The sequence below is a fragment of the Aristolochia californica genome, unplaced genomic scaffold (assembly GCF_029961685.1).
Source record: "Aristolochia californica isolate CCGP_79_NKW_82.1479 unplaced genomic scaffold, dmAriCali1.0.hap1 SCAF_392, whole genome shotgun sequence".
Taxonomy (NCBI): domain Eukaryota; kingdom Viridiplantae; phylum Streptophyta; class Magnoliopsida; order Piperales; family Aristolochiaceae; genus Aristolochia; species Aristolochia californica.
In genome coordinates this window covers 5001-20000 of record NW_027182095.1, presented here as the reverse complement: position 1 = coordinate 20000, position 15000 = coordinate 5001, and the positions used below count along the sequence as shown (strand labels likewise).

Genomic DNA, 15000 nt, shown 5'->3' with positions numbered 1-15000 from the left:
TCGGACATTTATTTTCGATTCGATAATTATTCGCAATTAATTTCGACACATTTCATTATTATTATTATATTATGTTATGAGAATCAATCCTACTACTTCTGGCCCGGGTGTTTCCACGCTTGAAGAAAAAAACCTGGGGCGTATTGCTCAAATCATTGGTCCGGTGCTGGATGTAGCTTTTCCTCCGGGCAAGATGCCTAATATTTACAACGCTTTGGTAGTTAAGGGTCGAGATACTGTTGGTCAGCAAGTTAATGTAACTTGTGAGGTACAGCAATTATTAGGAAATAATCGAGTTAGAGCTGTAGCTATGAGTGCTACAGATGGCCTAATGAGAGGGATGGAAGTGATTGACACGGGGGCTCCTCTAAGTGTTCCGGTTGGTGGAGCTACTCTAGGACGAATTTTCAACGTTCTCGGGGAGCCTGTTGATAATTTAGGTCCTGTAGATACTCGTACAACATTTCCTATTCATAGATCCGCGCCTGCTTTTATCCAGTTAGATACCAAATTATCTATCTTTGAAACAGGGATTAAAGTGGTGGATCTTTTAGCTCCTTATCGCCGTGGAGGAAAAATTGGGCTATTCGGTGGAGCTGGAGTGGGTAAAACAGTACTCATCATGGAATTGATCAACAACATTGCCAAAGCTCATGGAGGTGTATCCGTATTTGGTGGAGTGGGCGAACGTACTCGTGAAGGAAATGATCTTTACATGGAAATGAAAGAATCCGGAGTTATTAATGAACAAAATCTTGCAGAATCAAAAGTCGCTCTAGTCTATGGTCAGATGAATGAACCGCCGGGAGCTCGTATGAGAGTTGGTTTGACTGCCCTAACCATGGCGGAATATTTCCGGGATGTTAATGAACAAGACGTACTTCTATTTATCGACAATATCTTTCGTTTCGTTCAAGCAGGATCAGAAGTATCCGCCCTATTAGGTAGAATGCCTTCCGCTGTGGGTTACCAACCCACTCTTAGTACAGAAATGGGTTCTTTGCAAGAAAGAATTACCTCTACCAAAGAAGGATCCATAACTTCCATTCAAGCAGTTTATGTACCTGCGGACGATTTGACCGACCCTGCCCCTGCTACAACATTTGCACATTTAGATGCTACTACCGTACTATCAAGAGGATTAGCTGCCAAGGGCATCTATCCAGCAGTGGATCCTTTAGATTCAACGTCAACGATGCTCCAACCTAGGATCGTAGGCGAAGAACATTATGAAACTGCGCAAAGAGTTAAGCAAACTTCACAACGTTACAAAGAACTTCAGGATATTATAGCTATCCTTGGGTTGGACGAATTATCTGAAGAGGATCGTTTAACCGTAGCAAGAGCACGAAAAATTGAGCGTTTCTTATCACAACCCTTCTTCGTAGCAGAAGTTTTTACCGGTTCTACAGGAAAATATGTTGGTCTCGCAGAAACAATTAGGGGGTTTCAACTGATCCTTTCCGGAGAATTAGATGGTCTTCCCGAGCAGGCCTTTTATTTGGTAGGTAACATCGATGAAGCTACCGCGAAGGCTATGAACTTAGATGTGGAGAGCAAATTGAAGAAATGACCCTAAAGCTTTGTGTACTGACTCCTAATCGAATTATTTGGGATTCAGAAGTGACAGAAATTATTTTATCTACTAATAGTGGCCAAATTGGTGTATTACCAAATCACGCCCCTATTGCCACAGCAGTAGATATAGGTATTTTGAGAATATGCCTTAACGATCAACGGGTAACGATGGCTCTGATGGGTGGTTTCGCTAGAATAGGCAATAATGAGATCACCATTTTAGTAAATGATGGTGAGAGGGGTAGTGACATTGATCCGCAAGAAGCTCAGCGAACTCTTGAAATAGCGGAAGCTAACTTGAGTAAAGCTGAAGGCAAGAGACAGGTAATTGAGGCGAATCTAGCTCTCAGACGAGCTAGGACACGCGTAGAGGCTGTCAATGCTATTTCGTTTTCGTAATCGTCGATGCATCAGAATAATCAAAAGAAGCTCCGTTTATACACCTTATTTGGATTCCACCAATTGGATACAATCAAGTGTAATCTGATGCAAGGAAAAAAATACAAACATAAAGTATGAATAGTGGGAGGATAATAGGGAAAGGGTAAAAGATTAATTAAAAAATAGGAAAGGGTGGGTAGAAAAACTTATTAGAGACCATTGACTCCGGTATCTAATAAGTTATACCTACTATTGGATTTGAACCAATGACTCCTGCCGTATGAAAGCAATACTCTAACCGCTGAGTTAAGTAGGTCATTTATCATCACAAAGAAAAAAAAAAGGAAGACCCCTCGCATGGGCATTATAGATGGAATACTACTTCTAAGCAATACCAATCTTTGTCAGTAAAGGGGTCAGAGAGCTATCATATGGGACCATAGAATATCCATCTTGACAAGATATTATCTAGATGTTAAGATATCTATGACAAGGGCTATAGCTCAGTTAGGTAGAGCACCTCGTTTACACGCGCGCCAATGCTTTTTCAGGGGAGTTCATCATGCAATCAACAGAATTGATCTTATTGATAAATCGGTGTCTTACTCCATGGATTCGAGGGAACAAGAGAACAATAGCCTGACAAATCTTTGGTTCGGTCCGATTCAGGTACCAATTTAAAATAGAACCCATCATTGATTTGATAATTGATAAGGTGAATACCTAGTCTATTCAATGCTAGGCATAATGGGTATAAGGACCTCAAAATAACATAACCTCTTTTCGCCCTATGAGCTTTAAGGTGTATGAAGTATCATATTTGACTCTTTGAGCGGAGCGATAGAGACTCAACCTAACTTAGGTTGATCTAGGCCGGAGGCAGACCTACGTCAAGGCAATCCTTCTTTGAAAACACTTTGGTATTGCTCCTGGATCAGAATACAAAAAATGAATCAGAGCACGTGGAACCATCTCGTTATCTTCCTGTCAAGAAAAAGTATGGTGGACTAGCCGATTCTTATATCAGTTAACGAAAGAGCCCAATGCAAAAAAAATGCATGTTGGGTCTTTGAAACAGTTCGAATCATTTAGATAATACTCAGTTTGATCTGTTTTACCGAGAAGGTCTACGGTTCGAGTCCGTATAGCCCTATATATTTTGACATCCGTGTCATTTTGACATTTTTGTGTAGCTCTCATTTTCTCACATTAGTGCTTGTGGCTGGCCCGCGCGGTGGGTTGGCAAAGCAAGTAGTCTTCTGTTTCTGCACAATACTTATTTTTTTTTTATTCCAACCTAATCTAATTCAATTGTTCATCATTCCAATTCTACTGGTCCTTCCTTCCGATACAGACTTTATGCAAGCAAGAAGATTGGGGGCCTGTTTGAACTTGCACGGGCTGGGGATCCTTCTGACTCATCGCTTTGTTGTTCCACAATAACTCCAATGCAGTGCATTGTTTCAGAGATAAAAAATGGACGCTAACCTATAACCTAAACGTATCAACGTTTGCACCCTCTTCTATTTCTATGAGTCTATTTTTGGATTTGGTCTGTCGAATCGTTCAACAACGCCTGATTCCATTAGAAGTATCTTATGCGGATCATTTATGATTCAGCCGATTCTACGACTGTGGTACACTCCATTGTGTAGGTTTACTTCAAAGGAAACAAACCTTTTTATTGTCACGAAACCTAACCCCTTGGGTAGTCTTATCAGATGTTATTAACAAGTATTTCAAATCATTTCAAATCGCGATTTTGAGTCCTAGAAATTGGTCCGAAATGGAATGACTTCTTCAAGACTTCTATTCTAAGTCTAATTAAATAACTCGATTCTTTATTCTCTCTAGGGGGACCATCGGGGGTAGGGAGTACAAGTCAAAAGTCTATAATTTGGTATAGGAATCCATGAGTTGTTATATATCTATTTATATGGAAATATGGAAGTTTATATGGAAATATGGAAGGATTTCTCACAATTTAACAGATTGAATCAAATCAATTAAGTATAAATTTGGGACAAAGGGAGAGAATCTAATTGGCCGATGCATTCTATTTCCGTATCTGTATCGAATCAATAGACAGAATGACGATCCTCTAACCAGACCCTAATGAAAAGAATACATCAACACAAACCAAGTGGAATATACCATAAATCCTAAGATAGAAATCCCTAGGCATTCTACTACATCTGACTATTTGTGTTGTGATATTATAAAAGAAAAAAAAAAAAGAGAGAAAAATTTACCCAAGCCAGGCTTATTATTTATTAGAATTTTTATTCTATTATTATTCAAATTATATTAGAAATTTGATATAATATATATTTATATTATATTAAATATTAATTCAATTTCATATTTTGAATTTTCTGTTAATTTAAATATTAATTAATATATTAATATAACATTGTTATGTTATATATTTATATTTAATATTTTTTTTTTATGATTTTATGAATAGAAATAATATTCATATTATTTTCATATTATTTCAAATAGTCTTTAATTACTTTTTTATTTTAAGAAAATCCGAAACAAAACAAAGTGAGAGAGTTTTTTTGTATAAAAACATAATATGTCTACATCCTGAATGGAATCGAAGTAAATGTAAGTGGGATTCCGTTGGATGAATCTTGAAACGAGACATGATTCATAGCAAACAAATGAAACTACGTGGTTCCACCCTAATTGGTGTTTCGACTAAATAGTTATGAATAAATTGACAATTAAAATTCGAATTGACTAATTCGGTATATTCCACATTAATAGGAGTGCATCTATGTTTCTGCTTCACGAATATGATATTTTTTGGGCATTTCTGATAATATCAAGTGTTATTCCTATTTTGGCATTTTTTATTTCCGGAGTTTTAGCCCCGATTAGTGAAGGACCGGAGAAGCTCTCCAGTTATGAATCGGGTATAGAACCAATGGGGGATGCTTGGTTACAATTCCGAATCCGCTATTACATGTTTGCTCTAGTTTTTGTTGTTTTTGATGTTGAAACGGTCTTTCTTTATCCATGGGCAATGAGTTTCGATGTATTGGGTCTATCCGTATTTATAGAAGCTTTCATTTTCGTGCTTATCCTAATTGTTGGTTCAGTTTATGCATGGCGAAAAGGAGCATTGGAATGGTCTTAACCCCTGAATCCTCAGACAATAAAAAAGAAGGAAAAGGTTACATTGAGACAGTTATGAATTCTATTGAATTTCCGTTACTTGACCGAACAGCCCAAAATTCAGTTATTTCAACTACACCGAATGACCTCTCGAATTGGTCAAGACTCTCCAGTTTATGGCCACTTCTCTACGGTACCAGTTGTTGCTTCATTGAGTTTGCTTCATTAATAGGATCTCGATTCGACTTTGATCGTTATGGGCTGGTACCAAGATCAAGTCCTAGGCAGGCGGACCTAATTTTAACAGCCGGCACGGTAACAATGAAAATGGCTCCTTCTTTAGTGAGATTATATGAGCAAATGCCTGAACCGAAATATGTCATTGCTATGGGAGCTTGTACCATTACAGGGGGGATGTTTAGTACCGATTCTTATAGTACCGTTCGGGGAGTCGATAAGCTAATTCCTGTGGATGTCTATTTGCCGGGCTGCCCACCCAAACCAGAGGCAATTATGGATGCTATAACGAAACTTCGTAAGAAAGTCTCTCGAGAAATCTATGAAGATAGAATTGGGTCTCAACAGGAAAATCGATATTTTACTACCAATCACAAGTTTCATGTTGAGCGAAGTACTCATACTGGAAATTATGATCAAGGATTACTCTACCAGTCCCCATCTACTTCAGAGATACCTTCTGAAGCATTTTTCAAATACAAAAGTTCAGTGTCTTCCCACGAATTATTGAATTAGGAAAGGCAGGATGCTTTTGTGTTGTCCAGGATAACAAGCAGTGGGTCAATCTTCATAAATTTCATCGGCAATTTGAAATACTCATACAAATGTGGGAGAGATCAAGAAGATGCAGGGTCGTTTATCCGCTTGGCTAGTCAAGCATGAGCTAGTTCATAGATCTTTGGGCTTCGATTACCAAGGAATAGAGACTTTACAAATAAAACCCGAGGATTGGTACTCCATTGCTGTCATTTCATATGTATATGGTTACAATTATCTACGTTCCCAGTGTGCCTATGATGTAGCACCAGGCGGATTGTTAGCTAGCGTGTATCATCTTACGAGAATACAGTATGGTGTGGATCAACCCGAAGAGGTATGCATAAAAGTATTTGCCCCAAGGACGAATCCTAGAATCCCGTCTGTTTTCTGGATTTGGAAAAGCGCAGACTTTCAAGAGCGGGAATCCTATGATATGTTGGGAATCGCTTATGAGAATCATCCACGCCTGAAACGTATCTTGATGCCCGAAAGTTGGCTAGGCTGGCCTTTACGTAAGGATTATATTACCCCCAATTTCTATGAAATACAAGATGCTCATTGAATGATAAGATGAATGATAAGAAACTAATCTTCACTTATACGACTCCAGATATTCAAGGAATCTTTTTACGTTCTGTTCTAGATGAAACGGAGTAACTGGCCTTTCATTCGTACTATGGATGGGCTGCTAAAGAAGCTTCATTTAGATTCTCAAATTTTGAAGAGTCCCATTTCAGATGAGCAGAGCCTGTAGGATGAATCAAAAGAGTTCTGCACCATGAACTTTGTACCGCGCGCATCGCTTAGATGGGGCCACGGAAAGCTGCATAGAAGGGAGTGAATAAATGGGAAAGTGAAGAAATAGAATATGAAATAAAATCGTAAATTCTGAAATAAAAAAAGAAAAATTCAGAAATTAAATAAAATAAAAAAGGATCGGATTTTTTGGACTGTCTCTGAAATGAACCCTGCCTTTTCCTATCCTTCAACTCCTCCAGACTAGTCTTTTAGGGTTTTCGACCAACTAACTTCGACTTCGGATATGTATGAAGTATTAACATTCTTTTTGTGCGGGAAGAGATACAGTATGAACAAACAAACAAAAAAGAGGAGGGAACGGAATCCAATTATTTTCTTTACTCATATCTTTACCCATCTACTCGTTTTTTACCCATCTACAAGACGGAGGCGTCTATCTATACATCTAGATGTAGATGGATAAATATGTATTATGCTCTGGACTATTAACGCATATAATATTAAATAATATTAATATGGGTTCTGACTCTATTGATTTATTTGTATGAGTATCTTATCTATTCGATACATTAACCACGTGCCAGGAACCAGATTTGAACTGGTGACACGAGGATTTTCAGTCCTCTGCTCTACCAGCTGAGCTATCCCGACCATTCTCGATGCATGATCCTACTAAAAGAAAAAGAAAGCTTGGGCCTATGTCAATGAAAGGGACTCAAAAAGCATTAACTTACCTAAATAAAGTCGGTAATTTGTTGGATCTTCAAAAAGGAGACTTTGTAAATGTAAGTGTAAGAGTAATGATATGAACTGTGAAAGGTTCCGTAATGGAGATTCTTTGCCCATCCATATATGGATGGGCATTTGTACGTATATCATATCTATCACAGTGAGAAGAGAGAAAGATTTCTGGCCGGATCCATTTGTGAAAGAGTAGAGTAAGTGAAAAACATATCTAATTTTGAACCACTGATAAAAAAAAAAGAGGATAAATGCTTAGGGAGTCAAATAGGCCTTTTATTGGGGATAGAGGGACTTGAACCCTCACGATTTCTAAAGTCGACGGATTTTCCTCTTACTATAAATTTCATTGTTGTCAGTATTGACATGTAGAATGGGACTCTATCTTTATTCTCGTCTCACTCGATTAATCAATCCTTAAAAAGATCTATCAGACATCCTTAAAAAGATCTATCAGACTCTGGTGTGATAGTCGATTTGATCACTGACTATTCGATTCTTCCTTCTGCTTCTGAAATTATTATTCTGAAATTTTTAGAAAAAAAAAATATGGATTCGGGTCGTGATTAATCTTTGATATTTCAGTACGTATACGTACATATCTAGGGTCATCCCACTCTGGAGTTTCGATAGAAGGATTCTTCTACCAATGTAGTAAAGTCAACCCCATTCGTTAGAACAGCTTCCGTTGAGTCTCTGCACCTATCCTTTTTTTTTTCTGAAAACAGGATTTGGCTCAGGATTGCCCATTTTTAATTCCAGGGTTTCTCTGAATTTGGAAGTTACCACTTAGTAGGTTTCCATACCAAGGCTCAATCCAATCAAGTCCGTAGCGTCTACCAATTTCGCCATATCCCCCTCCCTCTTCCTTATGAGAAAGAAATCACATTGTGACCCCCCCTTCTTTTCTTTCATTTATCTTGGAGCCGTTGAATTCATTAGATACAGGCCCTTATTCCTATATCAAAGAGGTGTGTCCCTATTATATTTCTTGACCAGCTTCTTTCATCCCTATCGGAGTGGCGGGCCCATATTTGATATGATCCAATCAGAAATGATTCTATCATTGATGTATCCGCAATTCAATATGGATGGATATATCCCACGTCACATATATATATATGTCTTTACACCCCTTATTTTTTTAGCGCTATTTGGAATACTGGAACGGTCGATATTCATTCTTTTTTTATCGTCTTATCCCCTCCCTTTCCGAATGAAACCAGAGGAATGTCTCATTATGCTCTGGACTGCAGCCTTATCTTTATCTTATCCTTTCCTTTATCTTATCCTTTCCTTAGGAAGGATCTCCTATACTATAGGAATTCCTATAGTGTAAATAAATAGAATTTCTAAATTTCTATAACTATATATAGAATATATAACTAAGCTAATTTTTATTTTTTAGTTTATTTTATTAAGATTAAGTAATTAATATTACTAATATTACATAATCATAATATAATCTAATTAATATTAATATATATAATATATTAATATATATATTATTATTTATTATTACATAACAACATTAATATTAATAATTACATTATTAATATTAATGTTGTCATAATTAATATTATATTCTATTTAATATTAATATTGTATTATTAATATAATATTGATATTGTATTTATATAATTGTATTTGTATTTATATAATTGTATTTATATATATATATATTATATATAATAATAATAATTAATAATAATTATAATAATAATAAAAACAAACTACTCTTTATTTATTTATTATAATTATATTAATTATTAATAATAGATATTAATAATAGATAAATAAATAGATAAATAAAATAAAAAAATAAATAAATAGCTAATTACTAATAGCTAAGTCCCAGTAGTTTCCCGAAATCCTATGCACTATTTCTGTTATGTGAGCCCGCTTAGCTCAGGGGTTAGAGCATCGCATTTGTAATGCGATGGTCATCGGTTCGATTCCGATAGCCGGCTTTTCCATTTATTCGATTTTTTCCATGATTGATATTGATATTGATAATGTCTCCTTGAGATCAAGAGAAATTGAAAAGACTTTTCAATTTTCTCCAAATGTCGGGTCAACATAGTATGTTACGGGAACTCCCAACTATGAATAAAAAAGAATAAAAAATGGATTGAAGCTGTTAGATCTCTACAGAACAAGAAAGGGATACTTAACTTCCTATATATAACTATATAAAATAATCTGGTTATTGAGACAATTCATCTCATTCTTCTTTATAGTATTTCAGCGAGTTTAGCTTCGTTTATCGTTTAGTTCAGTCTTAATTTTTTTATTCTGTGAAATCCAATTTCAATAAAATAAGGAGTCTTTATGTCTCGTTACCGAGGGCCTCGTTTCAAAAAAATACGCCGTCTGGGGGCTTTACCGGGACTCACTAGTAAAAGACCTAGATCCGGAAGTGATCTTAGAAACCAACCGCGTTCCGGGAAAAGATCTCAATATCGTATTCGTCTAGAAGAAAAACAAAAATTGCGTTTTCATTATGGTCTGACAGAGCGGCAATTGCTTAGATATGTTCGTATCGCTGGGAAAGCCAAAGGGTCAACAGGTCAAGTTTTACTACAACTACTTGAAATGCGTTTGGATAACATCCTTTTTCGATTGGGTATGGCTTCGACCATTCCTGGAGCTAGACAACTAGTTAACCATAGACATATTTTAGTTAATGGTCGTATAGTAGATATCCCAAGTTATCGGTGTAAACCCCGAGATATTATTACTACGAGAGATGAACAAAGATCCAGAGCTCTGATTCAAAATTATGTGGATTCATCTCCCCGCGAGGAATTGCCAAAACATTTGACTCTTGACTCATTCCAATATAAAGGAATAGTAAATCAAATAATAGATAGTAAATGGATCGGCTTAAAAATCAATGAATTACTAGTCGTGGAATATTATTCCCGTCAGACTTAAACTTAATTAAAATAAAATAATTAAGCTTTGGACAATACAATTTTGTCTACCCTGTTTCACCAAACAAAGTAAATAGAACTAAGTTAAGGGATTTAATCCGGATTTTCCCCCATTTTCGTATCCTTTTCGTATCCCAAGTGGATCCGCGGTCAGATTCTCATTCCTTGTCCACCCTTTCCGATCCGATATTTTATCTACCACAGTAATTGGCAATAGAGAATCACTAGAAAGCAAAGGCCCTACTCTTGGAATAATGGTATCCATTGTTATTTGATACATTGTGGTTGGTAACGTTGGTAAATTAGGTGTAGGTCAAGGTACGGAAAGAGAGGGATTCGAACCCTCGGTAAGCAAAAGCCTACATAGCAGTTCCAGTGCTACGCCTTGAACCACTCGGCCACCTTTCCCACAGAATCTTAGGATTATTGCCCGGAAACCCGGTGAATAGCGAGTCATTCATATTATTTTATTGAATTTTTTATTGCAATACAATAAAGGTACGACCGATCTATTATAAATCGAAAACTTTTCGTCAAACAAAGATCTTCCTTCGAGGCTCGAGGGATAAAAACACATTTTTTTTTATTTAATATTAACTTAATATTAAAAAAACTATCTATTCATCTTTGTCAAGACGACGACCCTCTCCATCTTATTCGGATATTTATACCGTATACCGGATTAAACAACCAATGAATTGGGACGAATCCACAAACTCTATACTATACTATAGTATTTTATACTATGGTTATATTTAGAGGTCCATAGGAATTAAAAAATTCCTTTCTAGTTTCAGATTTATCAACAACAACTCTTCTCATGAGCTATCCCATGGATCTATTATTCCCATGGATCTATTATAAATAAATTCATGGGTCGCCCTATGATTTTAATATTTCCATTGTATTGTTTTGTTTGTGGATACGCGCTATTCGCCCAAAATGGATGGGTTGGTTATTCTATTTTCATCATGGAATGCTTATTTGATTCTTTTGACTCTTTGGGTAATAATAAAAAAAAAAAAAACTCCTCGAGTTAGATCAGAATTTGTAGGAAAATTTCTTGGATTCCTTAACTTCGATAAAATAAAGAGTAAGAGTTCTGTTCATTGGTATACCACATTGGACTGAAATCCAATCTGATTCCAATATTTCCTATCTATCCCTGTCTTAAAAGGGGCAATTTTGAGGGTCTTTTTTTTTTTACAATTACTCTGTTTTTATGTGATTTCGTACTGTACAATTCCTTTGTTTATGGGAGCATTTTCCCTCGAGGGAGAGGATAATGAGAAGAATTATGGAATGGGTTGTAAACTATGCCTAGATCTCGGATAAGTGGAAATTTTCTTGATAAGACCTCCTCAATTGTAGCCAATATCTTATTACGAATAATTCCGATAACTTCAGGAGAAAAAGGGCATTTACCTATTACAGAGATGGTGTGATTTGATTCGTTTTTTTTTTATTTATTTATTAATATTAAAATTTATATATATTCTAATTATATAATATAATTCTATTTATTTATATTTACTTATTATATTATATTATTATATATTGGATTTGACCTCTTTCAGTCTTATGAGAAGGGGACATGGTTCAGGACACAAAAAAAAAATTCTTTAAATAAACTTCCGCTTGGTGAAGGTGAAGTTTGGGGTAGTAGAGATCGAACAATTCCTTCTGTCGTGTATCCCCGATTGATGCAACCTCAGATGCTTCAATTATCGATTTTAGCATTGAGCGAAAGGTTACACCTATAGGTTCTGTATTGCAGGTTAATCCTACTCCACCAGTACCAATAGGCGGCGCATAGGGGAAGAAGCACTACACCTAGGAATCAACAACACGAAAACTTTGTTATATATTATACCCCTTTTCCTTATTGGGATCGGGACTAACAAGAATGGTTGGGACAACAAACATCCATCTCGTTTGTGCTTTGGATACCCGTATAACCATCGAAGATCGTTGAAGTGACTAATTCCTGCAAATCAAATAGAGGGCGTTGAGGACAAAGAAATTGTTGGAGTGAGCATTTCTATCTAGCATCAACACGTTTGGTGTTAAGAAAAAGACCTCCTACAGGAAGGCTGGCTAGAGATTTCTTGTAAAAACACTAGCCCCCATCAGTTCATAATGAAAATATTTCAATCTTTTTTGATTCCGATTCCATGGGTTATTCCCTTTATTACTATGCACAGAAGAGAAGGGAGGAGCCGTATGAGATGAAAGTCTCACGTACGGTTCTGAAACGGAGATTCTTTGAATAGAATGAACGACCGTAACGGATGTCAGCTCAATCCGAAGGAAATTATGCGGAAGCTTTACAAAATTATTATGAAGCTACGCGACTAGAAATTGATCCCTACGATCGAAGTTATATACTCTATAACATAGGCCTTATCCACACAAGCAACGGGGAACATACGAAGGCTTTGGAATATTATTTCCGGGCGCTAGAGCGAAACCCATTCTTACCACAAGCTTTTAATAATATGGCCGTGATCTGTCATTACGTGCGACTATCTCCACTATAGAAAGAAGGAAAGAAAGATCAAATACGCTAGTCAATACTAGAAAAAAAAAATAGGCTTTCTACATATGCATCGTCCAAAGCAACGATTTTTATCAGCTGTAGCAAAGAAAGACTTCATAGAGGCCAAAATATGAAGAAATAGGTATGGCCTATATACTAGATTCCATGGATAAAGGATCTAATTTAATTGATAGGGTAAGCGCCGTAAAGATCAATTAGAGAGGTTTTGGGGCCGATACAATAAGAACTGCTTACAGAACATATCATATCTTATGATATGAGATAAAAGTGAGGAATCAACTTATGTAATAGAGTCGATCTACTAAGGTATTGAGCAGCGGTGTAGCATCAGATCCCAAAGATAGTAAGTCCTTTCTTTCTTATGGAGGAAAGTCTTTTTCAAAGATTCTATATCAATATCAATTCCTATATGAAACCGAGATAGTTACCTTTCAGAAGATTCTAATGATAGAGGGGGTACGGTACCTATGCTTTATTTTTCTGAAGGTGGGAGAAAAGATAAAACGCATTTTTGATCAAAAAAAGAGTTTGAAACTCATGTAATTAACCTCTTCTGGTTAACCCGGGATAGATTTACGAGAAATCTCATTCAATTATAGATATGGTAGATTAAGATGGGACACCAAAAGACTTGACGGCGGAGCCGTATGAGGTAGGAAACTCTCAAGTACGGTTCTAAGGGAAGGAAATGACCCACCTATTCCGACCGGGGAGAACAGGCCATTCGACAGGGGGATTCTGAAATTGCGGAGGCTTGGTCTGATCAAGCTGCTGAATATTGGAAACAAGCAATATCGCTTACTCCAGGTAATTATATTGAAGCCCATAATTGGTTGAAGATCACAGGGCGGTTCGAATAAGAACACTCTTTTTTTTTTTAATTCAATTATCATGTTATGTTGGATCCATTAATCAAATAAAATGGATCGTTCCTCTGGGAAGAGCCAATCAAGGAATTTCATTATATCCCTTCTAAGATCGTTCTATTTCGTCTGGTACTTCCGAAGTATAAACCATATAGATACTGTACAGAATACATTCCATTCCTTTTTTCTATGCTAATAAAGCTATATCCTCGACTGACTAAATAGGGATATCGGGATGTCTCTTTTTTCTTTTTAATGACTAATGAATGATTCTTTGATTTGTAATAGAGTAATAAATACGTTCCATGTGAGATATATGTAAGATCTAAACTGAAGTGGATTCATCTAGGCATTTATACATTGAAATATGAATACATTGGATTGCACCAAAAATGGTTTTTGCGCCATGCCATGTGAGGAAGGGGCTTTATTATTAGATAAAGGTCCGTTGGGCGCCCCCCAGATATGTCATAATAGATCCGAACACTTGCCCCGGATTGACTTCCATATCATAATTGCTCTAGTAAATAACTAAAGAAAATAAATAGATGGGAGATAGGAAAGAAAGGAACTAATCACTAATCATAAATACCCATCTCTCAGAGGTTCACTAATTACTGACAGTTGGCGGGTCTCTTTGTATGTGTTGTCCGGAAAGAGGAGGACTCAATGATTATTCGTTCGCCGGAACCAGAAGTGAAGATTATGGTAGACAGGGATCCCGTAAAAACTTCTTTCGAGGAATGGGCCAAACCCGGTCATTTCTCAAGAACAATAGCTAAGGGCCCTGATACTACCACTTGGATCTGGAATCTACATGCTGATGCTCACGATTTCGATAGCCATACGAGTGATTTGGAGGAGATCTCTCGAAAAGTCTTTAGTGCTCATTTCGGTCAACTCTCCATCATCTTTCTTTGGCTGAGTGGCATGTATTTCCACGGTGCTCGTTTTTCCAATTATGAAGCATGGCTAAGCGATCCTACTCACATTGGACCCAGCGCCCAGGTGGTTTGGCCAATAGTGGGTCAAGAAATATTGAATGGTGATGTGGGCGGGGGTTTCCGAGGAATACAAATAACCTCTGGATTTTTTCAGATTTGGAGAGCGTCTGGAATAACTAGCGAATTACAACTCTATTGTACCGCAATTGGTGCATTGGTATTTGCAGCGTTAATGCTTTTTGCCGGTTGGTTCCATTATCACAAAGCTGCTCCTAAATTGGCTTGGTTCCAAGATGTAGAATCCATGTTAAATCACCACTTAGCGGGGTTAC

The 15000-nt window shown here is 36.7% G+C and overlaps 3 non-coding genes across 3 annotated transcripts; 1 reads left to right on the top strand and 2 right to left on the bottom strand.

Annotated features, from left to right (window-relative positions):
- Nucleotides 1-7199: 7199 nt before the first annotated feature.
- Nucleotides 7200-7272, bottom strand: TRNAF-GAA (transfer RNA phenylalanine (anticodon GAA)). The gene has a single exon. It is a non-coding gene; the product is annotated as a tRNA-Phe (tRNA).
- A 1987-nt stretch (nucleotides 7273-9259) lies between these two features.
- On the top strand, nucleotides 9260-9332 carry TRNAT-UGU (transfer RNA threonine (anticodon UGU)). Its single transcript has one exon. It is a non-coding gene; the product is annotated as a tRNA-Thr (tRNA).
- Nucleotides 9333-10619: 1287 nt separating this feature from the next.
- On the bottom strand, nucleotides 10620-10706 carry TRNAS-GGA (transfer RNA serine (anticodon GGA)). The gene has a single exon. It is a non-coding gene; the product is annotated as a tRNA-Ser (tRNA).
- Nucleotides 10707-15000: the final 4294 nt, after the last annotated feature.